General features: G+C 51.1%; 45 non-coding genes across 45 annotated transcripts; all 45 read right to left on the bottom strand.

Moving 5' to 3' along the window:
* Window positions 1-1,431: 1,431 nt before the first annotated feature.
* TRNAA-AGC (transfer RNA alanine (anticodon AGC)) lies at window positions 1,432-1,504 on the bottom strand. Its single transcript has one exon. It is a non-coding gene; the product is annotated as a tRNA-Ala (tRNA).
* A 215-nt stretch (window positions 1,505-1,719) lies between these two features.
* TRNAA-AGC (transfer RNA alanine (anticodon AGC)) lies at window positions 1,720-1,792 on the bottom strand. Its single transcript has one exon. It is a non-coding gene; the product is annotated as a tRNA-Ala (tRNA).
* A 217-nt stretch (window positions 1,793-2,009) lies between these two features.
* TRNAA-AGC (transfer RNA alanine (anticodon AGC)) lies at window positions 2,010-2,082 on the bottom strand. Its single transcript has one exon. It is a non-coding gene; the product is annotated as a tRNA-Ala (tRNA).
* A 215-nt stretch (window positions 2,083-2,297) lies between these two features.
* On the bottom strand, window positions 2,298-2,370 carry TRNAA-AGC (transfer RNA alanine (anticodon AGC)). Its single transcript has one exon. It is a non-coding gene; the product is annotated as a tRNA-Ala (tRNA).
* Window positions 2,371-2,876: 506 nt separating this feature from the next.
* On the bottom strand, window positions 2,877-2,949 carry TRNAA-AGC (transfer RNA alanine (anticodon AGC)). The gene has a single exon. It is a non-coding gene; the product is annotated as a tRNA-Ala (tRNA).
* Window positions 2,950-3,166: 217 nt separating this feature from the next.
* TRNAA-AGC (transfer RNA alanine (anticodon AGC)) lies at window positions 3,167-3,239 on the bottom strand. The gene has a single exon. It is a non-coding gene; the product is annotated as a tRNA-Ala (tRNA).
* A 74-nt stretch (window positions 3,240-3,313) lies between these two features.
* TRNAA-AGC (transfer RNA alanine (anticodon AGC)) lies at window positions 3,314-3,386 on the bottom strand. The gene has a single exon. It is a non-coding gene; the product is annotated as a tRNA-Ala (tRNA).
* A 217-nt stretch (window positions 3,387-3,603) lies between these two features.
* On the bottom strand, window positions 3,604-3,676 carry TRNAA-AGC (transfer RNA alanine (anticodon AGC)). Its single transcript has one exon. It is a non-coding gene; the product is annotated as a tRNA-Ala (tRNA).
* Window positions 3,677-3,891: 215 nt separating this feature from the next.
* On the bottom strand, window positions 3,892-3,964 carry TRNAA-AGC (transfer RNA alanine (anticodon AGC)). Its single transcript has one exon. It is a non-coding gene; the product is annotated as a tRNA-Ala (tRNA).
* Window positions 3,965-5,047: 1,083 nt separating this feature from the next.
* On the bottom strand, window positions 5,048-5,120 carry TRNAA-AGC (transfer RNA alanine (anticodon AGC)). The gene has a single exon. It is a non-coding gene; the product is annotated as a tRNA-Ala (tRNA).
* A 72-nt stretch (window positions 5,121-5,192) lies between these two features.
* TRNAA-AGC (transfer RNA alanine (anticodon AGC)) lies at window positions 5,193-5,265 on the bottom strand. Its single transcript has one exon. It is a non-coding gene; the product is annotated as a tRNA-Ala (tRNA).
* A 942-nt stretch (window positions 5,266-6,207) lies between these two features.
* Window positions 6,208-6,280, bottom strand: TRNAA-AGC (transfer RNA alanine (anticodon AGC)). The gene has a single exon. It is a non-coding gene; the product is annotated as a tRNA-Ala (tRNA).
* A 70-nt stretch (window positions 6,281-6,350) lies between these two features.
* TRNAA-AGC (transfer RNA alanine (anticodon AGC)) lies at window positions 6,351-6,423 on the bottom strand. Its single transcript has one exon. It is a non-coding gene; the product is annotated as a tRNA-Ala (tRNA).
* A 364-nt stretch (window positions 6,424-6,787) lies between these two features.
* TRNAA-AGC (transfer RNA alanine (anticodon AGC)) lies at window positions 6,788-6,860 on the bottom strand. Its single transcript has one exon. It is a non-coding gene; the product is annotated as a tRNA-Ala (tRNA).
* Window positions 6,861-8,805: 1,945 nt separating this feature from the next.
* On the bottom strand, window positions 8,806-8,878 carry TRNAA-AGC (transfer RNA alanine (anticodon AGC)). The gene has a single exon. It is a non-coding gene; the product is annotated as a tRNA-Ala (tRNA).
* A 215-nt stretch (window positions 8,879-9,093) lies between these two features.
* Window positions 9,094-9,166, bottom strand: TRNAA-AGC (transfer RNA alanine (anticodon AGC)). Its single transcript has one exon. It is a non-coding gene; the product is annotated as a tRNA-Ala (tRNA).
* A 217-nt stretch (window positions 9,167-9,383) lies between these two features.
* On the bottom strand, window positions 9,384-9,456 carry TRNAA-AGC (transfer RNA alanine (anticodon AGC)). The gene has a single exon. It is a non-coding gene; the product is annotated as a tRNA-Ala (tRNA).
* Window positions 9,457-9,671: 215 nt separating this feature from the next.
* Window positions 9,672-9,744, bottom strand: TRNAA-AGC (transfer RNA alanine (anticodon AGC)). Its single transcript has one exon. It is a non-coding gene; the product is annotated as a tRNA-Ala (tRNA).
* A 507-nt stretch (window positions 9,745-10,251) lies between these two features.
* Window positions 10,252-10,324, bottom strand: TRNAA-AGC (transfer RNA alanine (anticodon AGC)). Its single transcript has one exon. It is a non-coding gene; the product is annotated as a tRNA-Ala (tRNA).
* Window positions 10,325-10,541: 217 nt separating this feature from the next.
* Window positions 10,542-10,614, bottom strand: TRNAA-AGC (transfer RNA alanine (anticodon AGC)). Its single transcript has one exon. It is a non-coding gene; the product is annotated as a tRNA-Ala (tRNA).
* A 74-nt stretch (window positions 10,615-10,688) lies between these two features.
* On the bottom strand, window positions 10,689-10,761 carry TRNAA-AGC (transfer RNA alanine (anticodon AGC)). Its single transcript has one exon. It is a non-coding gene; the product is annotated as a tRNA-Ala (tRNA).
* A 217-nt stretch (window positions 10,762-10,978) lies between these two features.
* TRNAA-AGC (transfer RNA alanine (anticodon AGC)) lies at window positions 10,979-11,051 on the bottom strand. The gene has a single exon. It is a non-coding gene; the product is annotated as a tRNA-Ala (tRNA).
* A 215-nt stretch (window positions 11,052-11,266) lies between these two features.
* Window positions 11,267-11,339, bottom strand: TRNAA-AGC (transfer RNA alanine (anticodon AGC)). Its single transcript has one exon. It is a non-coding gene; the product is annotated as a tRNA-Ala (tRNA).
* Window positions 11,340-12,422: 1,083 nt separating this feature from the next.
* TRNAA-AGC (transfer RNA alanine (anticodon AGC)) lies at window positions 12,423-12,495 on the bottom strand. Its single transcript has one exon. It is a non-coding gene; the product is annotated as a tRNA-Ala (tRNA).
* A 72-nt stretch (window positions 12,496-12,567) lies between these two features.
* TRNAA-AGC (transfer RNA alanine (anticodon AGC)) lies at window positions 12,568-12,640 on the bottom strand. The gene has a single exon. It is a non-coding gene; the product is annotated as a tRNA-Ala (tRNA).
* A 795-nt stretch (window positions 12,641-13,435) lies between these two features.
* TRNAA-AGC (transfer RNA alanine (anticodon AGC)) lies at window positions 13,436-13,653 on the bottom strand. The gene is made up of 2 exons: window positions 13,617-13,653; window positions 13,436-13,471 (listed from the first exon to the last, which is right to left on the bottom strand). It is a non-coding gene; the product is annotated as a tRNA-Ala (tRNA).
* A 72-nt stretch (window positions 13,654-13,725) lies between these two features.
* TRNAA-AGC (transfer RNA alanine (anticodon AGC)) lies at window positions 13,726-13,798 on the bottom strand. The gene has a single exon. It is a non-coding gene; the product is annotated as a tRNA-Ala (tRNA).
* Window positions 13,799-14,450: 652 nt separating this feature from the next.
* Window positions 14,451-14,523, bottom strand: TRNAA-AGC (transfer RNA alanine (anticodon AGC)). The gene has a single exon. It is a non-coding gene; the product is annotated as a tRNA-Ala (tRNA).
* A 942-nt stretch (window positions 14,524-15,465) lies between these two features.
* Window positions 15,466-15,538, bottom strand: TRNAA-AGC (transfer RNA alanine (anticodon AGC)). Its single transcript has one exon. It is a non-coding gene; the product is annotated as a tRNA-Ala (tRNA).
* A 217-nt stretch (window positions 15,539-15,755) lies between these two features.
* Window positions 15,756-15,828, bottom strand: TRNAA-AGC (transfer RNA alanine (anticodon AGC)). Its single transcript has one exon. It is a non-coding gene; the product is annotated as a tRNA-Ala (tRNA).
* A 215-nt stretch (window positions 15,829-16,043) lies between these two features.
* TRNAA-AGC (transfer RNA alanine (anticodon AGC)) lies at window positions 16,044-16,116 on the bottom strand. The gene has a single exon. It is a non-coding gene; the product is annotated as a tRNA-Ala (tRNA).
* Window positions 16,117-16,331: 215 nt separating this feature from the next.
* Window positions 16,332-16,404, bottom strand: TRNAA-AGC (transfer RNA alanine (anticodon AGC)). Its single transcript has one exon. It is a non-coding gene; the product is annotated as a tRNA-Ala (tRNA).
* A 796-nt stretch (window positions 16,405-17,200) lies between these two features.
* On the bottom strand, window positions 17,201-17,273 carry TRNAA-AGC (transfer RNA alanine (anticodon AGC)). The gene has a single exon. It is a non-coding gene; the product is annotated as a tRNA-Ala (tRNA).
* A 1,229-nt stretch (window positions 17,274-18,502) lies between these two features.
* TRNAA-AGC (transfer RNA alanine (anticodon AGC)) lies at window positions 18,503-18,575 on the bottom strand. The gene has a single exon. It is a non-coding gene; the product is annotated as a tRNA-Ala (tRNA).
* A 507-nt stretch (window positions 18,576-19,082) lies between these two features.
* TRNAA-AGC (transfer RNA alanine (anticodon AGC)) lies at window positions 19,083-19,155 on the bottom strand. The gene has a single exon. It is a non-coding gene; the product is annotated as a tRNA-Ala (tRNA).
* Window positions 19,156-20,382: 1,227 nt separating this feature from the next.
* TRNAA-AGC (transfer RNA alanine (anticodon AGC)) lies at window positions 20,383-20,455 on the bottom strand. The gene has a single exon. It is a non-coding gene; the product is annotated as a tRNA-Ala (tRNA).
* A 217-nt stretch (window positions 20,456-20,672) lies between these two features.
* TRNAA-AGC (transfer RNA alanine (anticodon AGC)) lies at window positions 20,673-20,745 on the bottom strand. The gene has a single exon. It is a non-coding gene; the product is annotated as a tRNA-Ala (tRNA).
* Window positions 20,746-20,962: 217 nt separating this feature from the next.
* On the bottom strand, window positions 20,963-21,035 carry TRNAA-AGC (transfer RNA alanine (anticodon AGC)). The gene has a single exon. It is a non-coding gene; the product is annotated as a tRNA-Ala (tRNA).
* Window positions 21,036-21,252: 217 nt separating this feature from the next.
* On the bottom strand, window positions 21,253-21,325 carry TRNAA-AGC (transfer RNA alanine (anticodon AGC)). The gene has a single exon. It is a non-coding gene; the product is annotated as a tRNA-Ala (tRNA).
* A 1,229-nt stretch (window positions 21,326-22,554) lies between these two features.
* On the bottom strand, window positions 22,555-22,627 carry TRNAA-AGC (transfer RNA alanine (anticodon AGC)). Its single transcript has one exon. It is a non-coding gene; the product is annotated as a tRNA-Ala (tRNA).
* Window positions 22,628-22,989: 362 nt separating this feature from the next.
* On the bottom strand, window positions 22,990-23,062 carry TRNAA-AGC (transfer RNA alanine (anticodon AGC)). Its single transcript has one exon. It is a non-coding gene; the product is annotated as a tRNA-Ala (tRNA).
* Window positions 23,063-23,569: 507 nt separating this feature from the next.
* TRNAA-AGC (transfer RNA alanine (anticodon AGC)) lies at window positions 23,570-23,642 on the bottom strand. The gene has a single exon. It is a non-coding gene; the product is annotated as a tRNA-Ala (tRNA).
* Window positions 23,643-23,859: 217 nt separating this feature from the next.
* Window positions 23,860-23,932, bottom strand: TRNAA-AGC (transfer RNA alanine (anticodon AGC)). The gene has a single exon. It is a non-coding gene; the product is annotated as a tRNA-Ala (tRNA).
* A 217-nt stretch (window positions 23,933-24,149) lies between these two features.
* On the bottom strand, window positions 24,150-24,222 carry TRNAA-AGC (transfer RNA alanine (anticodon AGC)). The gene has a single exon. It is a non-coding gene; the product is annotated as a tRNA-Ala (tRNA).
* A 215-nt stretch (window positions 24,223-24,437) lies between these two features.
* TRNAA-AGC (transfer RNA alanine (anticodon AGC)) lies at window positions 24,438-24,510 on the bottom strand. The gene has a single exon. It is a non-coding gene; the product is annotated as a tRNA-Ala (tRNA).
* Window positions 24,511-24,706: the final 196 nt, after the last annotated feature.

The following is a 24,706-nucleotide window of genomic DNA, read 5'->3' as shown; positions in this document are numbered from 1 at the left end:
CCAGATATCGATACTGGTACCTCTCGCATGCTAAGCGAGCGCTCTACCAACTGAGCTACGTCCCCTATCCAGCGAGGTCAGCACTCCGTACACAGCACGTAGTGTGTGTCACGAACTCAAAGATTGAATAAAAATTGGAGTCGCCAGGTATCGATCCTGGTACCTCTCGCACGCAAAGCTCTACCGTCTGAGCTACGTCCCCTATGCAGCGAGGTTAGACTACTCCGTACACAGCACGTAGTGTGTGTTACGAACTGAAAGAGTCAATAAGAATTGGAGACGCCAGGTGTCGATCCTGGTACCTCTCGCATGCTAATCGAGCACCCTACCATCCGACTTACGTCCGCTATGCAGCGAGGTTAGACTACTTCGTACACAGCACGTAGTGTGTGTTACGAACTCAAAGAATGAATTGATATTGGAGAGGCCAGGTATCGATCCTGGTACTTCTAGCATGCTAAGCGAGCGCTCTACCATCAAAGCTTCGTCCCCTATGCAGCGAGGTTAGACTACTCCGTAAACAGCACGTACTGTGTGTTCCGGACTCAAAGAGTGAATAAAAATTGGAGACGCCAGGTATCGATCCTGGTACCTCTCGCATGCTAAGCGAGCGCTCTACCATCTGAGCTCGTCCCCTATGCAGCGAGGTCAGCACTCCGTACACAGCACGTAGTGTGTGTCCCGAACTCAAAGATTGAATAAAAATTGGAGTCGCCAGGTATCGATCCTGGTACCTCTCGCATGCTAAGCGAGCACCCTACCATCCGAGCTACGTCCCCTATGCAGCGAGGTTAGACTACTCCGTACACACCACGTAGTGTGTGTTCCGAACTGAAAGAGTGAATAAAAATTATAGTCGCCAGATTTCGATCCTGGTACCTCTCGCATGCTATGCGAGCGCTCTACCAACTGAGCTACGTCCCCTATGGTGCGAGGTTAGACTACTCCGTACACAGCACGTAGTGTGTGTTCCGAACTGAAAGAGTGAATAAAAATTATAGTCGCCAGATTTCGATCCTGGTACCTCTCGCATGCTAAGCGAGCGCTCTACCATCTGAGCTACGGCCCCTATGCAGCGAGGTTACACCACTCAGTACACAGCACGTAGTGTGTGTACCGAACTCAAAGAGAGAATAGAAATTGGAGACGCCAGGTATCGATCCTGGTACCTCTCGCATGCTAAGCGAGCGCTCTACCATCTCAGCTACGTGCCCTATGCAGTGAGGTTACACTACTCAGTACACAGCACGTAGTGTGTGTTCCGAACTCAAATGGTGAATAAAAATTGGAGTCGCCAGGTAACGATCCTGGTACCTATCGCATGCTAAGCGAGCGCTCTACCATCTGAGTTACGTCCCCTACGCAGCGACGTTAGACTACTCCGTACACAGCACGTAGTGTGTGTTCCGAACTCAAAGAGTGAATAAGAACTGGAGACGCCAGGTATCGATCCTGGTACCTTTCGCATGCTAAGCGAGCGCTCTACCATCTGAGCTACGTCCCCTATGCAGCGAGGTCAGCACTCCGTACACAGCACTTAGTGTGTGTCCCGAACTCAAAGATTGAATAAAAATGCGAGTCGCCAGCTATCGATCCTGGTACCTCTCGCACGCAAAGCGAGCGCTCTACCGTCTGAGCTACGTCCCCCATGCAACGAGGTTAGACTACTCCGTACACAGCACGTAGTGTGTGTTCCGAACTGAAAGAGTGAATAAGAATTGGAGACGCCAGGTATCGATCCTGGTACCTCTCGCATGCTAAGCGAGCGCTCTACCAACTGAGCTACGTCCCCTATGCAGCGAAGTTAGACTACTCCGTACACAGCACGTAGTGTGTGTTCCGAACTGAAAGAGTGAATAAAAATTGTAGACGCGAGGTATCGATCCTGGTACCTCTCGCATGCTAAGCGAGCGCTCTACCAACTGAGCTACGTCCCCGATGCAGCGAGGTTAGACTACTCCGTACACAGCACGTAGTGTGTGTTCCGAACGCAAAGAGTGAATAAGAATTGGAGACGCCAGGTATCGATCCTGGTACCTCTCGCATGCTAAGCGAGCGCTCTACCATCTGAGCTACGTCCCCTATGCAGCGAGGTCAGCACTCCGTACACAGCACGTAGTGTGTGTCCCGAACTCAAAGATTGAATAAAAATGCGAGTCGCAAGGTATCGATCCTGGTACATCTCGCACGCAAAGCGAGCGCTCTACCGTCTGAGCTACGTCCCCTATGCAGCGAGGTTAGACTACTCCGTACACAGCACGTAGTGTGTGTTCCGAAGTGAAAGAGTGAATAAGAATTGGAAACGCCAGGTATCGATCCTGGTACCTCTCGCATGCTAAGCGAGCGCTCTACCAACTGGGCTACGTCCCCTATGCAGCGAGGTTAGACTACTCCGTACACAGCACATAGTGTGTGTTCCGAACTCAAAGGGTGAGTAAAAATTGGAGACGCCAGGTATCGATCCTGGTACCTCTCGCATGCTAAGCGAGCGCTCTACCATCTGAGTTACGCCCCTACGCAGCGAGATTAGACTACTCTGTACACAGCACGTTGTGTGTGTTCCGAAGTGAAAGAGTGAATAAAAATTGGAGACGCCAGGTATCGATCGTAGTACCTCTCGCATGCTAAACGAGCACCCTACCATCCGACCTACGTCCCCTATGCAGCGAGGTTAGACTACTCCGTACACAGCACGTAGTGTGTGTTCCGAACTCAAAGGGTGAATAAAAATTATAGTCGCCAGATATCGATCCTGGTACCTCTCGCATGCTAAGCGAGCGCTCTACCAACTGAGCTACGTCCCCTATGCAGCGAGGTTAGACTACTCCGTACACAGCACGTAGTGTGTGTTCCGAACTGAAAGAGTGAATAAAAATTGGAGACGCCAGGTATCGATCCTGGTACCTCTCGCATGCTAAGCGAGCGCTCTACCAACTGAGCTACGTCCCCGATGGAGCGAGGTTAGACTACTCCGTACACAGCACGTAGTGTTTGTTCCGAACTGAAAGAGTGAATAAAAATTATAGTCGCCGGGTTTCGACCCTGGTACCTCTCGCATGCTAAGCGAGCGCTCTACCATCTGAGCTACGGCCACTATGCAGCGAGGTTACACCACTCAGTACACAGCACGTAGTGTGTGTACCGAACTCAAAGAGAGAATAGAAATTGGAGACGCCAGGTATCGATCCTGGTACCTCTCGCATGCTAAGCGAGCGCTCTACCATCTGAGCTACGTCCCCTATGCAGCGAAGTTACACTACTCAGTACACAGCACGTAATGTGTTTGTTCCGAACTGAAACGGTGAATACAAATTGGAGACGCCAGGTATCGATCCTGGTACCTCTCGCATGCTAAGCGAGCGCTCTACCATCTGAGCTACGTCCCCTATGCAGTGAGGTTACACTACTCAGTACACAGCACGTAGTGTGTGTTCCGAACTCAAAGGGTGAATAAAAATTGGAGTCGCCAGGTAACGATCCTGGTACCTATCGCATGCTAAGCGAGCGCTCTACCATCTGAGTTACGTCCCCTACGCAGCGAGGTTAGACTACTCCGTACACAGCACGTAGTGTGTGTTCCGAACTCAAAGAGTCAATAAGAATTGGAGACGCCAGGTATCGATCCTGGTACCTCTCGCATGCTAAGCGAGCGCTCTACCATCTGAGCTACGTCCCCTATGCAGCGAGGTCAGCACTCCGTACACAGCACGTAGTGTGTGTCCCGAACTCAAAGATTGAATAAAAATGCGAGTCGCCAGGTATCGATCCTCGTACATCTCGCACGCAAAGCGAGCGCTCTACCGTCTGAGCTACGTCCCCTATGCAGCGAGGTTAGACTACTCCGTACACAGCACGTAGTGTGTGTTCCGAACTGAAAGAGTGAATAAGAATTGGAGACGCCAGGTATCGATCCTGGTACCTCTCGCATGCTAAGCGAGCGCTCTACCAACTGGGCTACGTCCCCTATGCAGCGAGGTAAGACTACTCCGTACACAGCACATAGTGTGTGTTCCGAACTCAAAGGGTGAATAAAAATTGGAGACGCCAGGTATCGATCCTGGTACCTCTCGCATGCTAAGCGAGCGCTCTACCATCTGAGTTACGCCCCCTACGCAGCGAGATTAGACTACTCCGTACAAGCACGTTGTGTGTGTTCCGAACTGAAAGAGTGAATAAAAATTGTAGACGCCAGGTATCGATCGTAGTACCTCTCGCATGCTAAACGAGCACCCTACCATCCGACCTACGTCCCCTATGCAGCGAGGTTAGACTACTCCGTACACAGCACGTAGTGTGTGTTACGAACTGAAAGAGTCAATAAGAATTGGAGACGCCAGGTGTCGATCCTGGTACCTCTCGCATGCTAATCGAGCACCCTACCATCCGACTTACGTCCGCTATGCAGCGAGGTTAGACTACTCCGTACACAGCACGTAGTGTGTGTTCCGAACTCAAAGAGTGAATAAGAATTGGAGACGCCAGGTATCGATCCTGGTACCTCTCGCATGCTAAGCGAGCGCTCTACCATCTGAGCTCGTCCCCTATGCAGCGAGGTCAGCACTCCGTACACAGCACGTAGTGTGTGTCCCGAACTCAAAGATTGAATAAAAATTGGAGTCGCCAGGTATCGATCCTGGTACCTCTCGCATGCTAAGCGAGCACCCTACCATCCGAGCTACGTCCCCTATGCAGCGAGGTTAGACTACTCCGTACACACCACGTAGTGTGTGTTCCGAACTGAAAGAGTGAATAAAAATTATAATCGCCAGGTATCGATCCTGGTACCTCTCGCATGCTATGCGAGCGCTCTACCAACTGAGCTACGTCCCCTATGCTGCGAGGTTAGACTACTCCGTACACAGCACGTAGTGTGTGTTCCGAAATGAAAGAGTGAATAAAAATTATAGTCGCCAGATTTCGATCCTGGTACCTCTCGCATGCTAAGCGAGCGCTCTACCATCTGAGCTACGGCCCCTATGCATCGAGGGTACACCACTCAGTACACAGCACGTAGTGTGTGTACCGAACTCAAAGAGAGAATAGAAATTGGAGACGCCAGGTATCGATCCTGGTACCTCTCGCATGCTAAGCGAGCGCTCTACCATCTGAGCTACGTCCCCTATGCAGCGAAGTTACACTACTCAGTACACAGCACGTAGTGTGTGTTCCGAACTCAAAGGGTGAGTAGAAATTGGAGACGCCAGGTATCGATCCTGGTACCTCTCGCATGCTAAGCGAGCGCTCTACCATCTGAGCTACGTCCCCTATGCAGTGAGGTTACACTACTCAGTACACAGCACGTAGTGTGTGTTCCGAACTCAAAGGGTGAGTAGAAATTGGAGACACCAGATATCATTACTGGTACCTCTCGCATGCTAAGCGAGCGCTCTACCATCTGAGCTACGTCCCCTATGCAGCGAGGTTAGACTACTCCGTACACAGAACGTAGTGTGTGTTCCGAACTGAAAGAGTGAATAAGAATTGGAGACGCCAGGTATCGATCCGGGTACCTCTCGCATGCTAAGCGAGCACCCTACCATCCGACCTACGTCCCCTATGCAGCGAGGTTAGACTACTTCGTACACAGCACGTAGTGTGTGTTCCGAACTCAAAGAGTGAATTGATATTGGAGACGCCAGGTATCGATCCTGGTACTTCTAGCATGCTAAGCGAGCGCTCTACCATCAAAGCTTCGTCCCCTATGCAGCGAGGTTATACTACTCCGTAAACAGCACGTACTGTGTGTTCCGAACTCAAGGAGTGAATAAAAATTGGAAACGCCAGGTATCGATCCTGTTACCTCTCGCATGCTAAGCGAGCGCTCTACCATGTGAGCTACGTCCCCTATGCAGCGAGGTTAGACTACTCCGTACACAGCACGTAGCGTGTGTTCCGAACTCAATGAGTGAATAAAAATTGGAGACGCCGGGTATCGATCCTGTTACCTCTAGCATGCTAAGCGAGCGCTCTACCATCTGAGCTACGTCCCCTAAGCAGCTAGGTTAGACTATGCCGCACACAGCACGTAGAGTGTGTTCAGAACTGAAAGAGTGAATATAAATTGGAGAGGTCAGGAATCGATCCTGGTACCTCATGCATGCTAAGCGAGGGCTCTACCATCTGAGCTACGTCCCCTATGCAGCGAGGTCAGACTTCTCCGTACACAGCACGTAGTGTGTGTCCCGAACTCAAAGATTGAATAAAAATTGGAGACACCAGGTATCAATCCTGGTACCTCTCGCATGCTAAGCGAGCGCTCTACCATCTGAGCTACGTCCCCTATGCAGCGAGGTCAGCACTCCGTACACAGCACATAGTGTGTGTCCCGAACTCAAAGATTGAATAAAAATTGGAGACACCAGGTATCAATCCTGGTACCTCTCGCATGCTAAGCGAGCGCTCTACCAACTGAGCTACGTCCCCTATGCAGCGAGGTTAGGCTACTCCGTACACAGCACGTAGTGTGTGTTCCCAACTCAAAGAGTGAATAAAAATTATAGTCGCCAGATATCGATCCTGTTACCTCTCGCATGCTAAGCGAGCGCTCTCCCAACTGAGCTACGTCCCCCCTATGCAGCGAGGTTAGACTACTCCGTACACAGCACGTAGTGTGTCTCCCGAACTCAAAGATTGAATAAAAATTGGAGTCGCCAGGTATCGATCCTGGTACTTCTCGCACGCAAAGCGAGCGCTCTGCCGTCTGAGCTACGTCCCCTATGCAGCGAGGTTAGACTACTCCGTACTCAGCACGTAGTGTGTGTTCCGAACTGAAAGAGTGAATAAGAATTGGAGACGCCGGGTATCGATCCTGGTACCTCTCGCATGCTAAGCGAGCGCTCTACCAACTGAGCTACGCCTCCTATGCAGCGAGGTTAGACTACTCCGTACACAGCACATAGTGTGTGTCCCGAACTCAAAGGGTGAATAAAAATTAGAGACGCCAGGTATCGATCCTGGTACCTCTCGCATGCTAAGCGAGCGCTCTACCATCTGAGTTACGTCCCCTACGCAGCGAGGTTAGACTACTCCGTACACAGCACGTAGTGTGTGTCCCGAACTCAAAGGGTGAATAAAAATTGGAGACGCCAGGTATCGATCCTGGTACCTATCGCATGCTAAGCGAGCGCTCTACCATCTGAGCTACGCCCCCTGCGCAGCGAGATTAGACTACTCCGTACACAGCACGTTGTGTGTGTTCCGAACTGAAAGAGTGAATAAAAATTGGAGACGCCAGGTATCGATCGTAGTACCTCTCGCATGCTAAACGAGCACCCTACTATCCGACCTACGTCCCCTACGCAGCGAGGTTAGACTACTCCGTACACAGCACGTAGTGTGTGTTCCGAACTCAAAGAGTGAAAAAAATTATAGTCGCCAGATATCGATACTGGTACCTCTCGCATGCTAAGCGAGCGCTCTACCAACTGAGCTACGTCCCCTATCCAGCGAGGTCAGCACTCCGTACACAGCACGTAGTGTGTGTCACGAACTCAAAGATTGAATAAAAATTGGAGTCGCCAGGTATCGATCCTGGTACCTCTCGCACGCAAAGCTCTACCGTCTGAGCTACGTCCCCTATGCAGCGAGGTTAGACTACTCCGTACACAGCACGTAGTGTGTGTTACGAACTGAAAGAGTCAATAAGAATTGGAGACGCCAGGTGTCGATCCTGGTACCTCTCGCATGCTAATCGAGCACCCTACCATCCGACTTACGTCCGCTATGCAGCGAGGTTAGACTACTTCGTACACAGCACGTAGTGTGTGTTACGAACTCAAAGAATGAATTGATATTGGAGAGGCCAGGTATCGATCCTGGTACTTCTAGCATGCTAAGCGAGCGCTCTACCATCAAAGCTTCGTCCCCTATGCAGCGAGGTTAGACTACTCCGTAAACAGCACGTACTGTGTGTTCCGGACTCAAAGAGTGAATAAAAATTGGAGACGCCAGGTATCGATCCTGGTACCTCTCGCATGCTAAGCGAGCGCTCTACCATCTGAGCTCGTCCCCTATGCAGCGAGGTCAGCACTCCGTACACAGCACGTAGTGTGTGTCCCGAACTCAAAGATTGAATAAAAATTGGAGTCGCCAGGTATCGATCCTGGTACCTCTCGCATGCTAAGCGAGCACCCTACCATCCGAGCTACGTCCCCTATGCAGCGAGGTTAGACTACTCCGTACACACCACGTAGTGTGTGTTCCGAACTGAAAGAGTGAATAAAAATTATAGTCGCCAGATTTCGATCCTGGTACCTCTCGCATGCTATGCGAGCGCTCTACCAACTGAGCTACGTCCCCTATGGTGCGAGGTTAGACTACTCCGTACACAGCACGTAGTGTGTGTTCCGAACTGAAAGAGTGAATAAAAATTATTGTCGCCAGATTTCGATCCTGGTACCTCTCGCATGCTAAGCGAGCGCTCTACCATCTGAGCTACGGCCCCTATGCAGCGAGGTTACACCACTCAGTACACAGCACGTAGTGTGTGTACCGAACTCAAAGAGAGAATAGAAATTGGAGACGCCAGGTATCGATCCTGGTACCTCTCGCATGCTAAGCGAGCGCTCTACCATCTCAGCTACGTGCCCTATGCAGTGAGGTTACACTACTCAGTACACAGCACGTAGTGTGTGTTCCGAACTCAAATGGTGAATAAAAATTGGAGTCGCCAGGTAACGATCCTGGTACCTATCGCATGCTAAGCGAGCGCTCTACCATCTGAGTTACGTCCCCTACGCAGCGACGTTAGACTACTCCGTACACAGCACGTAGTGTGTGTTCCGAACTCAAAGAGTGAATAAGAACTGGAGACGCCAGGTATCGATCCTGGTACCTTTCGCATGCTAAGCGAGCGCTCTACCATCTGAGCTACGTCCCCTATGCAGCGAGGTCAGCACTCCGTACACAGCACGTAGTGTGTGTCCCGAACTCAAAGATTGAATAAAAATGCGAGTCGCCAGCTATCGATCCTGGTACCTCTCGCACGCAAAGCGAGCGCTCTACCGTCTGAGCTACGTCCCCCATGCAACGAGGTTAGACTACTCCGTACACAGCACGTAGTGTGTGTTCCGAACTGAAAGAGTGAATAAGAATTGGAGACGCCAGGTATCGATCCTGGTACCTCTCGCATGCTAAGCGAGCGCTCTACCAACTGAGCTACGTCCCCTATGCAGCGAAGTTAGACTACTCCGTACACAGCACGTAGTGTGTGTTCCGAACTGAAAGAGTGAATAAAAATTGTAGACGCGAGGTATCGATCCTGGTACCTCTCGCATGCTAAGCGAGCGCTCTACCAACTGAGCTACGTCCCCGATGCAGCGAGGTTAGACTACTCCGTACACAGCACGTAGTGTGTGTTCCGAACGCAAAGAGTGAATAAGAATTGGAGACGCCAGGTATCGATCCTGGTACCTCTCGCATGCTAAGCGAGCGCTCTACCATCTGAGCTACGTCCCCTATGCAGCGAGGTCAGCACTCCGTACACAGCACGTAGTGTGTGTCCCGAACTCAAAGATTGAATAAAAATGCGAGTCGCAAGGTATCGATCCTGGTACATCTCGCACGCAAAGCGAGCGCTCTACCGTCTGAGCTACGTCCCCTATGCAGCGAGGTTAGACTACTCCGTACACAGCACGTAGTGTGTGTTCCGAAGTGAAAGAGTGAATAAGAATTGGAAACGCCAGGTATCGATCCTGGTACCTCTCGCATGCTAAGCGAGCGCTCTACCAACTGGGCTACGTCCCCTATGCAGCGAGGTTAGACTACTCCGTACACAGCACATAGTGTGTGTTCCGAACTCAAAGGGTGAGTAAAAATTGGAGACGCCAGGTATCGATCCTGGTACCTCTCGCATGCTAAGCGAGCGCTCTACCATCTGAGTTACGCCCCCTACGCAGCGAGATTAGACTACTCTGTACACAGCACGTTGTGTGTGTTCCGAAGTGAAAGAGTGAATAAAAATTGGAGACGCCAGGTATCGATCGTAGTACCTCTCGCATGCTAAACGAGCACCCTACCATCCGACCTACGTCCCCTATGCAGCGAGGTTAGACTACTCCGTACACAGCACGTAGTGTGTGTTCCGAACTCAAAGGGTGAATAAAAATTATAGTCGCCAGATATCGATCCTGGTACCTCTCGCATGCTAAGCGAGCGCTCTACCAACTGAGCTACGTCCCCTATGCAGCGAGGTTAGACTACTCCGTACACAGCACGTAGTGTGTGTTCCGAACTGAAAGAGTGAATAAAAATTGGAGACGCCAGGTATCGATCCTGGTACCTCTCGCATGCTAAGCGAGCGCTCTACCAACTGAGCTACGTCCCCGATGGAGCGAGGTTAGACTACTCCGTACACAGCACGTAGTGTTTGTTCCGAACTGAAAGAGTGAATAAAAATTATAGTCGCCGGGTTTCGACCCTGGTACCTCTCGCATGCTAAGCGAGCGCTCTACCATCTGAGCTACGGCCACTATGCAGCGAGGTTACACCACTCAGTACACAGCACGTAGTGTGTGTACCGAACTCAAAGAGAGAATAGAAATTGGAGACGCCAGGTATCGATCCTGGTACCTCTCGCATGCTAAGCGAGCGCTCTACCATCTGAGCTACGTCCCCTATGCAGCGAAGTTACACTACTCAGTACACAGCACGTAATGTGTTTGTTCCGAACTGAAACGGTGAATACAAATTGGAGACGCCAGGTATCGATCCTGGTACCTCTCGCATGCTAAGCGAGCGCTCTACCATCTGAGCTACGTCCCCTATGCAGTGAGGTTACACTACTCAGTACACAGCACGTAGTGTGTGTTCCGAACTCAAAGGGTGAATAAAAATTGGAGTCGCCAGGTAACGATCCTGGTACCTATCGCATGCTAAGCGAGCGCTCTACCATCTGAGTTACGTCCCCTACGCAGCGAGGTTAGACTACTCCGTACACAGCACGTAGTGTGTGTTCCGAACTCAAAGAGTCAATAAGAATTGGAGACGCCAGGTATCGATCCTGGTACCTCTCGCATGCTAAGCGAGCGCTCTACCATCTGAGCTACGTCCCCTATGCAGCGAGGTCAGCACTCCGTACACAGCACGTAGTGTGTGTCCCGAACTCAAAGATTGAATAAAAATGCGAGTCGCCAGGTATCGATCCTCGTACATCTCGCACGCAAAGCGAGCGCTCTACCGTCTGAGCTACGTCCCCTATGCAGCGAGGTTAGACTACTCCGTACACAGCACGTAGTGTGTGTTCCGAACTGAAAGAGTGAATAAGAATTGGAGACGCCAGGTATCGATCCTGGTACCTCTCGCATGCTAAGCGAGCGCTCTACCAACTGGGCTACGTCCCCTATGCAGCGAGGTAAGACTACTCCGTACACAGCACATAGTGTGTGTTCCGAACTCAAAGGGTGAATAAAAATTGGAGACGCCAGGTATCGATCCTGGTACCTCTCGCATGCTAAGCGAGCGCTCTACCATCTGAGTTACGCCCCCTACGCAGCGAGATTAGACTACTCCGTACAAGCACGTTGTGTGTGTTCCGAACTGAAAGAGTGAATAAAAATTGTAGACGCCAGGTATCGATCGTAGTACCTCTCGCATGCTAAACGAGCACCCTACCATCCGACCTACGTCCCCTATGCAGCGAGGTTAGACTACTCCGTACACAGCACGTAGTGTGTGTTACGAACTGAAAGAGTCAATAAGAATTGGAGACGCCAGGTGTCGATCCTGGTACCTCTCGCATGCTAATCGAGCACCCTACCATCCGACTTACGTCCGCTATGCAGCGAGGTTAGACTACTCCGTACACAGCACGTAGTGTGTGTTCCGAACTCAAAGAGTGAATAAGAATTGGAGACGCCAGGTATCGATCCTGGTACCTCTCGCATGCTAAGCGAGCGCTCTACCATCTGAGCTCGTCCCCTATGCAGCGAGGTCAGCACTCCGTACACAGCACGTAGTGTGTGTCCCGAACTCAAAGATTGAATAAAAATTGGAGTCGCCAGGTATCGATCCTGGTACCTCTCGCATGCTAAGCGAGCACCCTACCATCCGAGCTACGTCCCCTATGCAGCGAGGTTAGACTACTCCGTACACACCACGTAGTGTGTGTTCCGAACTGAAAGAGTGAATAAAAATTATAATCGCCAGGTATCGATCCTGGTACCTCTCGCATGCTATGCGAGCGCTCTACCAACTGAGCTACGTCCCCTATGCTGCGAGGTTAGACTACTCCGTACACAGCACGTAGTGTGTGTTCCGAACTGAAAGAGTGAATAAAAATTATAGTCGCCAGATTTCGATCCTGGTACCTCTCGCATGCTAAGCGAGCGCTCTACCATCTGAGCTACGGCCCCTATGCATCGAGGGTACACCACTCAGTACACAGCACGTAGTGTGTGTACCGAACTCAAAGAGAGAATAGAAATTGGAGACGCCAGGTATCGATCCTGGTACCTCTCGCATGCTAAGCGAGCGCTCTACCATCTGAGCTACGTCCCCTATGCAGCGAAGTTACACTACTCAGTACACAGCACGTAGTGTGTGTTCCGAACTCAAAGGGTGAGTAGAAATTGGAGACGCCAGGTATCGATCCTGGTACCTCTCGCATGCTAAGCGAGCGCTCTACCATCTGAGCTACGTCCCCTATGCAGTGAGGTTACACTACTCAGTACACAGCACGTAGTGTGTGTTCCGAACTCAAAGGGTGAGTAGAAATTGGAGACACCAGATATCATTACTGGTACCTCTCGCATGCTAAGCGAGCGCTCTACCATCTGAGCCACGTCCCCTATGCAGCGAGGTCAGCACTCCGTACACAGCACGTAGTGTGTGTCCCGAACTCAAAGATTGAATAAAAATGCGAGTCGCCAGGTATCGATCCTGGTACCTCTCGCACGCAAAGCGAGCGCTCTACCGTCTGAGCTACGTCCCCCATGCAGCGAGGTTAGACTACTCCGTACACAGCACGTAGTGTGTGTTCCGAACTGAAAGAGTGAATAAAAATTATAATCGCCAGGTATCGATCCTGGTACCTCTCGCATGCTATGCGAGCGCTCTACCAACTGAGCTACGTCCCCTATGCAGTGAGGTTACACTACTCAGTACACAGCACGTAGTGTGTGTTCCGAACTCAAAGGGTGAATAAAAATGCGAGTCGCCAGGTATCGATCCTGGTACATCTCGCACGCAAAGCGAGCGCTCTACCGTCTGAGCTACGTCCCCTATGCAGCGAGGTTAGACTACTCCGTACACAGCACGTAGTGTGTGTTCCGAAGTGAAAGAGTGAATAAGAATTGGAGACGCCAGGTATCGATCCTGGTACCTCTCGCATGCTTAGCGAGCGCTCTACCAACTGGGCTACGTCCCCTATGCAGCGAGGTTAGACTACTCCGTACACAGCACATAGTGTGTGTTCCGAACTCAAAGGGTGAGTAAAAATTGGAGACGCCAGGTATCGATCCTGGTACCTCTCGCATGCTAAACGAGCACCCTACCATCCGACCTACGTCCCGTATGCAGCGAGGTTAGACTACTCCGTACACAGCACGTAGTGTGTGTTCCGAACTCAAAGGGTGAATAAAAATTATAGTCGCCAGATATCGATCCTGGTACCTCTCGCATGCTAAGCGAGCGCTCTACCAACTGAGCTACGTCCCCTATGCAGCGAGGTTAGACTACTCCGTACACAGCACGTAGTGTGTGTTCCGAACTGAAAGAGTGAATAAAAATTGGAGACGCCAGGTATCGATCCTGGTACCTCTCGCATGCTAAGCGAGCGCTCTACCAACTGAGCTACGTCCCCGATGGAGCGAGGTTAGACTACTCCGTACACAGCACGTAGTGTTTGTTCCGAACTGAAAGAGTGAATAAGAATTATAGTCGCCGGGTTTCGACCCTGGTACCTCTCGCATGCTAAGCGAGCGCTCTACCATCTGAGCTACGGCCACTATGCAGCCAGGTTACACCACTCAGTACACAGCAAGTAGTGTGTGTTCCGAACTCAAAGAGTGAATAAAAATTATAGTCGCCAGATATCGATCCTGGTACCTCTCGCGTGCTAAGCGAGCGCTCTACCAACTGAGCTACGTCCCCTATGCAGCGAGGTTAGACTACTGCGTAAACAGCACGTACTGTTTGTTCCGAACTCAAGGATTTAATAAAAATTGGAGACGCCAGTTATCGATCCTGGTACCTCTCGCATGCTAAGCGAGCGCTCTACCATCTGAGCTACGTCCCCTATGCAGCAAGGTTAGACTACTCCATACACAGCACGTAGTGTGTGTTCAGAACTCAAAGAGTGAATTGATATTGGAGACGCCAGGTGTCGATCCTGGTACTTCTAGCATGCTAAGCGAGCACTCTACCATCTGAGCTACGTCCCCTATGCAGCGAGGTTAGACTATTCCGTACACAGCACGTAGTGTGTGTTCCGAACTCAAAGAGTGAATAAAAATTGGAGACGCCAGGTATCGATCCTGGTACTTCTCGCATGCTAAGCGAGCGCTCTACCATCTGAGCTACGTCCCCTAAGCAGCTAGGTTAGACTATTCCGTACACAGCACGTAGAGTGTGTTCCGAACTGAAAGAGTGAATATCAATTGGAGAGGCCAGGAATCGACCCTGGTACCTCTTGCATGCTAAGCGAGCGCTCTACCATCTGAGCTACGTCCCCTATGCAGCGAGGTTAGACTACTCCGTACACAGCACGTAGTGTGCGTTCCGAACTCAAGGAGCGAATAAAAATAGGAGACGCCAGGTATCGATCCTGGTACCTCTCCCATGCTAAGCGAGCGCTCTACAATCTGAGCTACGACACCTATGCAGCTAGGCTAAACTACTCCGTACACAGCACGTAGTGTGTGTTCCGAACTCAAAGAGTGAATAAATATTGGAGACGCCGCGTATCGATCCTGGTACCTCTCGCATGCTAAGCGAGCGCTCTAGCATCTGAGCTACGTCCCCTATGCTGCGAGGCTAGACTACTCCGTACACAGCACGTAGTGTGTGTTCCGAACTCAAGGAGCGAATAAAAATAGGAGACGCCAGGTATCGATCCTGGTACCTCTCCCATGCTAAGCGAGCGCTCTACAATCTGAGCTACGACACCTATGCAGCGAGGCTAGACTACTCCTTACACAGCACGTAGCGTGTGTTCCGAACTCAAAGAGTGAATAAATATTGGAGACGCCGCGTATCGATCCTGGTACCTCTCGCATGCTAAGCGAGCGCTCTAGCATCTGAGCTACGTCCCCTATGCTGCGAGGGTAGGCTACTCCGTACACAGCACGTAGTGTGTGTTCCGAACTCAAAGAGTGAATAAAAATTGGAGACGCCGGGTATCGATCCTGGTACCTCCCGCATGCTAAGCGAGCGCTCTACCATCTGAGCTACGTCCCCTACGCAGCGAGGTTAGACTACTCCGTAGACAGCACGTACTGTGTGTTCGGAACTGAAAGAGTCAATAAAAATTGGAGACGCCAGGTATCGATCCTGGTACCTCTCGCATGCTAAGCGAGCGCTCTACCATCTGAGGTACGTCCCCTATGCAGGGAGGTTAGACTACTCTGTACACAGCACGTAGTGTGTGTTCGGAACTGAAAGAGTGAATAAAAATTGGAGACGCCAGGTAACGATCCTGGTACCCATCGCATGCTAAGCGAGCGCTCTACCATCTGAGCTACGTCCCCTATGCAGCGAGGATAGACTACTCCGTACACAGCACGTAGTGTGTGTTCCGAACTCAAAGAGTGAATAAGAATTGGAGACGCCAGGCATCGATCCTGGTACCTCTCGCATGCTAAACGAGCGCTCTACCATCTGAGCTACGTCCCCTATGAAGCGAGGTCAGCAATCCGCACACAGCACGTAGTGTGTGTTCCGAACTGAAAGAGTGAATAAAAATTATAGTCGCCAGATTTCGACCCTGGGACCTCTCGCATGATAAGCGAGCGCTCTACCATCTGAGCTACGGCCCCTATGCAGCGAGGTTACACTACTCAGTACACAGCACGTAGTGTGTGTACCGAACTCAAAGAGAGAATAGAAATTGGAGACGCCAGGTATCGATCCTTGTACCTCTCGCATGCTAAGCGAGCGCTCTACCATCTGAGCTACGTCCCCTATGCAGCGAGGTCAGCACTCCGTAAACAGCACGTAGTGTGTGTCCCGAACTCAAAGATTGAATAAAAATTGGAGTCGCCAGGTATCGATCCTGGGACCCCTCGCACGCTAAGCGATCGCTCTGCCGTCTGAGCTACGTCCGCTATGCAGCCAGGTTAGACTACTCCGTACACAGCACGTAGTGTGTGTTCCGAACTGAAAGAGTGAATAAGAATTGGAGACGCCAGGTATCGATCCTGGTACCTCTCGCATGCTAAGCGAGCGCTCTACCAACTGAGCTACGTCCCCTATGCAGCGAGGTTAGACTACTCCGTACACAGCACGTAGTGTGTGTTCCGAACTCGAAGGGTGAATAAGAATTGCAGACATCAGGTATCGTTCCTGGTACATCTCGGATGCTAAGCGAGCGCTCTACCATCCGAGCTACGCCCCCTACGCAGCGAGATTAGACTACTCCGTACCCAGCACGTTGTGTGTGTTCCGAACTGAAAGAGTGAAAAAAATTGGAGACGCTAGGTATCGATCTTAGTACCTCTCGCATGCTAAGCGAGCACCCTACCATCCGAGCTACGTCCCCTATGCAGCGAGGTTAGACTACTCCGTACACAGCACGTAGTGTGTGTTCCGAACTCAAAGAGTGAATAAAAATTATAGTCGCCAGATATCGATCCTGGTACCTCTCGCATGCTAAGCGAGCGCTCTACCAACTGAGCTACGTCCCCTATTCCGCGAGGTTAGACTACTCCGTACACAGCACGTAGTGTGTGTTCCGAACTGAAAGAGTGAATAAAAATTGGAGACGCCAGGTATCGATCCTGGTACCTCTCGCATGCTAAGCGAGCACTCTACCATCTGACCTACGTCCCCTATGCAGCGAGGTTAGACTACTCCGTACACAGCACGTAGTGTGTGTTCCGAACTCAAAGAGTGAATTGATATTGGAGACGCCAGGTATCGATCCTGGTACTTCTAGGATGCTAAGCGAGCGCTCTACCATCAAAGCTGCGTCCCCTATGCAGCGAGGTTACTCTACTCCGTAAACAGCACGTACTGTGTGTTCCGAAATCAAAGAGTGAATAAAAATTGGAGACGCCAGGTATCGATCCTGGTACCTCTCGCATGCTAAGCGAGCGCTCTACCATCTGAGCTACGTCCCCTATGCAGCGAGGTTAGACTACTCCGTACACCGCACGTAGAGTGTGTTCCGAACTCAAAGAGTGAATTGATGTTGGAGACGCCAGGTATCGATCCTGGTACCTCTCGCATGCTAAGCGAGCGCTCTAACATCCGAGCTACGGCCCCTATGCAGCGAGGTCAGCACTCCGTACACAGCACGTAGTGTGTGTCCCGAACTCAAAGATTGAATAAAAATTGGAGTCGCCAGGTATCGAACCTGTACCTCTCGCATGCAAAGCGAGCACCCTACCATCCGAGCTACGTCCCATATGCAGCGAGGTTAGACTACTCCGTACACAGCACGTAGTGTGTGTTCCGAACTCAAAGGGTGAATAAAAGTTATAGTCGCCAGATATCGATCCTGGTACCTCTCGCATGCCAAGCGAGCGCTCTACCAACTGAGCTACGTCCCCTATGCAGCGAGGTTAGACTACTCCGTACACAGCACGTAGTGTGTGTTCCGAACTGAAAGTGTGAATAAAAATTGGAGACGCCAGGTATCGGTCCTGGTACCTCTCGCATGCTAAGCGAGCACTCTACCATCTGAGCTACGTCCCCTATTTAGCGAGGTTAGACTACTCCGTACATAGCACGAAGTGTGTGTTCCGAACTCAAAGAGTGAATTGATATTGGAGACGCCAGGTATCGATCCTGGTACTTCTAGCATGCTAAGCGAGCGCTCTACCACCAAAGCTTCGTCCCCTATGCAGCGAGGTTAGACTACTCCGTAAACAGCACGTACTGTGTGTTCCGAACTGAAAGAGTGAATAAAAATTGGAGACGCCAGGTATCGATCCTGGTACCTCGCGCATGCTAAGCGAGCGCTCTACCATCTGAGCTACCTCCCCTACGAAGCGAGGTTAGACTACTCCGTACACAGCACATAGTGAGTGTTCCGAACTCCAAGAGTGAATAAAAACTGGAGTCGCCAGGTTTCGATCCTGGTACCTCTCGCACGCTAAGCGAGCGCTCTACCATCTGAGCTACGTCCCCTAAGCAGCTAGGATAGACAATTCCGTACACAGCACGTAGAGTGTGTTCCGAACTGAAAGAGTGAATATAATTTGGAGAGGCCAGGAATCGATCCTGGTACCTCTTGCATGCTAAGCGAGGGCTCTAACATCCGAGCTACGTCCCCTATGCAGCGAGGTTAGACTACTCCGTACACAGCACGTAGTGTGTGTTCCGAACTCAAGGAGCGAATAAAAATTGGAGACGCCAGGTATCGATCCTGGTACCTCTCGCATGCTAAGCGAGCGCTCTGCCATCTGAGCTACGTCACCTATGCAGCGAAGTTACACTACTCAGTACACAGCACGTAGTGTGTGTTCCGAACTCAAAGGGTGAGCAGAAATTGGAGACGCCAGGCATCCATCCTGGTACCTCTCGCATGCTAAGCGAGCGCTCTACCATCTGAGCTACGTCCCCTATGCGGTGAGGTTACACTACTCTGTACACAGCACGTAGTGTGTGTTCCGAAATCAAAGGGTGAATAAAAATTGGAGTCGCCAGGTAACGAGCCTGGTATCTATCGCATGCTAAGCGAGCGCTCTACCATCTGAGTTACGTCCCCTACGCAGCGAGGTTAGACTACTCCGTACACAGCACGTAGTGTGTGTTACGAACTCAAAGAGTGAATTGATATTGGAGAGGCCAGGTATCGATCCTGGTACTTCTAGCATGCTAAGCGAGCGCTCTACCATCAAAGCTTCGTCCCCTATGCAGCGAGGTTAGACTACTCCGTAAACAGCACGTACTGTGTGTTCCGAACTCAAAGAGTGAATAAAAATTGGAGACGCCAGGTATCGATCCTGGTACCTCTCGCATGCTAAGCGAGCGCTCTACCATCTGAGCTACGTCCCCTATGCAGTGAGGTTACACTACTCAGTACACAGCACGTAGTGTGTGTTCCGAACTGAAAGAGTGAATAAGAATTGGAGACGCCAGGTATCGATCCTGGTACCTCTCGCATGCTAATCGAGCACCCTAACATCCGACTTACGTCCGCTATGCAGCGATGTTAGACTACTTCGTACACAGCACGTAGTGTGTGTTACGAACTCAAAGAGTGAATTGATATTGGAGAGGCCAGGTATCGATCCTGGTACTTCTAGCATGCTAAGCGAGCGCTCTACCATCAAAGCTTCGTCCCCTATGCAGCGAGGTTAGACTACTCCGTCTACAGCACGTACTGTGTGTTCCGAACTCAAAGAGTGAATAAAAATTGGAGACGCCAGGTATCGATCCTGGTACCTCTCGCATGCTAAGCGAGCGCTCTACCATCTGAGCTCGTCCCCTATGCAGCGAGGTCAGCACTCCGTACACAGCACGTAGTGTGTGTCCCGAACTCAAAGATGGAATAAAAATTGGAGTCGCCAGGTATCGATCCTGGTACCTCTCGCATGCTAAGCGAGCACCCTACCATCCGAGCTACGTTCCCTATGCAGCGAGGTTAGACTACTCCGTACACACCACGTAGTGTGTGTTCCGAACTGAAAGAGTGAATAAAAATTATAGTCGCCAGGTATCGATCCTGGTACCTCTCGCATGCTAAGCGAGCGCTCTACCAACTGAGCTACGTCCCCTATGCAGCGAGGTTAGACTACTCCGTACACAGCACGTAGTGTGTGTTCCGAACTGAAAGAGTGAATAAAAATTATAGTCGCCAGATTTCGACCCTGGTACCTCTCGCATGCTAAGGGAGCGCTCTACCATCTGAGCTACGGCCCCTATGCAGCGAGGTTACACCACTCAGTACACAGCACGTAGTGTGTGTACCGAACTCAAAGTGTGAATAAGAACTGGAGACGCCCGGTATCGATCCTGGTACCTTTCGCATGCTAAGCGAGCGCTCTACCATCTGAGCTACGTCCCCTATGCAGCGAGGTCAGCACTCCGTACACAGCACGTAGTGTGTGTCCCGAACTCAAAGATTGAATAAAAATGCGAGTCGCCAGGTATCGACCCTGGTACCTCTCGCACGCAAAGCGAGCGCTCTACCGTCTGAGCTACGACCCCTATGCAGCGAGGTTAGACTACTCCGTACACAGCACGTAGTGTGTGTTCCGAACTGAAAGAGTGAATAAGAATTGGAGACGCCAGGTATCGATCCTGGTACCTCTCGCATGCTAAGCGAGCGCTCTACCAACTGAGCTACGTCCCCGATGGAGCGAGGTTAGACTACTCCGTACACAGCACGTAGTGTTTGTTCCGAACTGAAAGAGTGAATAAAAATTATAGTCGCCGGATTTCGACCCTTGTACCCCTCGCATGCTAAGCGAGCGCTCTACCATCTGAGCTACGTCCCCTATGCAGCGAGGTTAGACTACTCCGTACACAGCACGTAGTGTGTGTTCCGAACTGAAAGAGTGAATAAAAATTGGAGACGCCAGGTATCGATCCTGGTACCTCTCGCATGCTAAGCGAGCGCTCTACCAACTGAGCTACGTCCCCGATGGAGCGAGGTTAGACTACTCCGTACACAGCACGTAGTGTTTGTTCCGAACTGAAAGAGTGAATAAAAATTATAGTCGCCGGATTTCGACCCTTGTACCCCTCGCATGCTAAGCGAGCGCTCTACCATCTGAGCTACGGCCCCTATGCAGCGAGGTTACACCACTCAGTACACAGCACGTAGTGTGTGTACCGAACTCAAAGAGAGAATAGAAATTGGAGAAGCCAGGTATCGATCCTGGTACCTCTCGCATGCTAAGCGAGCGCTCTACCATCTGAGCTACGTCCCCTATGCAGTGAGGTTACACTACTCAGTACACAGCACGTAGTGTGTGCTCCGAACTCAAAGGGTGAATAAAAATTGGAGTCGCCAGGTAACGATCCTGGTACCTATCGCATGCTAAGCGAGCGCTCTACCATCTGAGTTACGTCCCCTACGCAGCGAGGTTAGACTACTCCGTACACAGCACGTAGTGTGTGTTCCGAACTCAAAGAGTGAATAAGAATTGGAGACGCCAGGTATCGATCCTGGTACCTCTCGCATGCTAAGCGAGCGCTCTACCATCTGAGCTACGTCCCCTATGCAGTGAGGTTACACTACTCAGTACACAGCACGTAGTGTGTGCTCCGAACTCAAAGGGTGAATAAAAATTGGAGTCGCCAGGTAACGATCCTGGTACCTATCGCATTCTAAGCGAGCGCTCTACCATCTGAGTTACGTCCCCTACGCAGCGAGGTTAGACTACTCCGTACACAGCACGTAGTGTGTGTTCCGAACTCAAAGTGTGAATAAAAATTGGAGACGCCAGGTATCGATCGTAGTACCTCTCGCATGCTAAACGAGCACCCTACCATCCGACCTACGTCCCCTATGCAGCGAGGTTAGACTACTCCGTACACAGCTCGTAGTGTGTGTTGCGAACTGAAAGAGTGAAGAAGAATTCGAGACGCCAGGTATCGATCCTGGTACCTCTCGCATGCTAATCGAGCACCCTACCATGCGACTTACGTCCGCTATGCAGCGATGTTAGACTACTTCGTACACAGCACGTAGTGTGTGTTACGAACTCAAAGAGTGAATTGATATTGGAGAGGCCAGGTATCGATCCTGGTACTTCTAGCATGCTAAGCGAGCGCTCTACCATCAAAGCTTCGTCCCCTATGCAGCGAGGTTAGACTACTCCGTAAACAGCACGTACTGTGTGTTCCGAACTCAAAGAGTGAATAAAAATTGGAGACGCCAGGTATCGATCCTGGTACCTCTCGCATGCTAAGCGAGCGCTCTACCATCTGAGCTCGTCCCCTATGCAGCGAGGTCAGCACTCCGTACACAGCACGTAGTGTGTGTCCCGAACTCAAAGATGGAATAAAAATTGGAGTCGCCAGGTATCGATCCTGGTACCTCTCGCATGCTAAGCGAGCACCCTACCATCCGAGCTACGTTCCCTATGCAGCGAGGTTAGACTACTCCGTACACACCACGTAGTGTGTGTTCCGAACTGAAAGAGTGAATAAAAATTATAGTCGCCAGGTATCGATCCTGGTACCTCTCGCATGCTAAGCGAGCGCTCTACCAACTGAGCTACGTCCCCTATGCAGCGAGGTTAGACTACTCCGTACACAGCACGTAGTGTGTGTTCCGAACTGAAAGAGTGAATAAAAATTATAGTCGCCCGATTTCGACCCTGGTACCTCTCGCATGCTAAGCGAGCGCTCTACCATCTGAGCTACGGCCCCTATGCAGCGAGGTTACACCACTCAGTACACAGCACGTAGTGTGTGTACCGAACTCAAAGAGAGAATAGAAATTGGAGACGCCAGGTATCGATCCTGGTACCTCTCGCATGCTAAGCGAGCGCTCTACCATCTGAGCTACGTCCCCTATGCAGCGAAGTTACACTACTCAGTACACAGCACGTAGTGTGTGTTCCGAACTCAAAGGGTGAGTAGAAATTGGAGACGCCAGGTATCGATCCTGGTACCTCTCGCATGCTAAGCGAGCGCGCTACCATCTGAGCTACGTCCCCTATGCAGTGAGGTTACACTACTCAGTACACAGCACGTAGTGTGTGTTCCGAACTCAAATGGTGAATAAAAATTGGAGTCGCCAGGTAACGATCCAGGTACCTATCGCATGCTAAGCGAGCGCTCTACCATCTGAGTTACGTCCCCTACGCAGCGAGGTTAGACTACTCCGTACACAGCACGTAGTGTGTGTTCCGAACTCAAAGTGTGAATAAGAACTGGAGACGCCAGGTATCGATCCTGGTACCTTTCGCATGCTAAGCGAGCGCTCTACCATCTGAGCTACGTCCCCTATGCAGCGAGGTCAGCACTCCGTACACAGCACGTAGTGTGTGTCCCGAACTCAAAGATTGAATAAAAATGCGAGTCGCCAGGTATCGATCCTGGTACCTCTCGCACGCAAAGCGAGCGCTCTACCGTCTGAGCTACGTCCCCTATGCAGCGAGGTTAGACTACTCCGTACACAGCACGTAGTGTGTGTTCCGAACTGAAAGAGTGAATAAGAATTGGAGACGCCAGGTATCGATCCTGGTACCTCTCGCATGCTAATCGAGCGCTCTAAAAACTGAGCTACGTCCCCTATGCAGCGAGGTTAGACTACTCCGTACACAGCACGTAGTGTGTGTGTTCCGAACTGAAAGAGTGAATAAAAATTGTAGACACGAGGTATCGATCCTGGTACCTCTCGCATGCTAAGCGAGCGCGCTACCAACTGAGCTACGTCCCCTATGCAGCGAGGTTAGACTACTCCGTACACAGCACGTAGTGTGTGTTCCGAACTGAAAGAGTGAATAAAAATTGGAGACGCCAGGTATCGATCCTGGTACCTCTCGCATGCTAAGCGAGCGCTCTACCAACTGAGCTACGTCCCCGATGGAGCGAGGTTAGACTACTCCGTACACAGCACATAGTGTTTGTTCCGAACTGAAAGAGTGAATAAAAATTATAGTCGCCGGATTTCGACCCTGGTACCCCTCGCATGCTAAGCGAGCGCTCTACCATCTGAGCTACGGCGCCTATGCAGCGAGGTTACACCACTCAGTACACAGCACGTAGTGTGTGTACCGAGCTCAAAGAGAGAATAGAAATTGGAGACGCCAGGTATCGATCCTGGTACCTCTCGCATGCTAAGCGAGCGCTCTACCATCTGAGCTACGTCCCCTATGCAGTGAGGTTACACTACTCAGTACACAGCACGTAGTGTGTGCTCCGAACTCAAAGGGTGAATAAAAATTGGAGTCGCCAGGTAACGATCCTGGTACCTATCGCATGCTAAGCGAGCGCTCTACCAACTGAGTTACGTCCCCTACGCAGCGAGGTTAGACTACTCCGTACACAGCACGTAGTGTGTGTTCCGAACTCAAAGAGTGAATAAGAATTGGAGACGCCAGGTATCGATCCTGGTACCTCTCGCATGCTAAGCGAGCGCTCTACCATCTGAGCTACGTCCCCTATGCAGCGAGGTCAGCACTCCGTACACAGCACGCAGTGTGTGTCCCGAACTCAAAGATTGAATAAAAATGCGAGTCGCCAGGTATCGATCCTGGTACATCTCGCACGCAAAGCGATCGCTCTACCGTCTGAGCTACGTCCCCTATGCAGCGAGGTTAGACTACTCCGTACACAGCACGTAGTGTGTGTTCCGAACTGAAAGAGTGAATAAGAATTGGAGACGCCAGGTATCGATCCTGGTACCTCTCGCATGCTAAGCGAGCGCTCTACCAACTGGGCTACGTCCCCTATGCAGCGAGGTTAGACTACTCCGTACACAGCACGTAGTGTGTGTTCCGAACTCAAAGGGTGAATACAAATCATAGTCGCCGGGTTTCGACCCTGGTACCTCTCGCATGCTAAGCGAGCGCCCTACCATCTGAGCTGCGGCCCCTATGCAGCGAGGTTACACCACTCAGTACACAGCACGTAGTGTGTGTACCGA

The sequence above is a fragment of the Anabrus simplex genome, chromosome 1 (genome assembly GCF_040414725.1).
Source record: "Anabrus simplex isolate iqAnaSimp1 chromosome 1, ASM4041472v1, whole genome shotgun sequence".
Classification (NCBI taxonomy): domain Eukaryota; kingdom Metazoa; phylum Arthropoda; class Insecta; order Orthoptera; family Tettigoniidae; genus Anabrus; species Anabrus simplex.
Note: the sequence above shows the minus strand (reverse complement) of the source record. Positions and strands in the feature narration are given on the sequence as shown.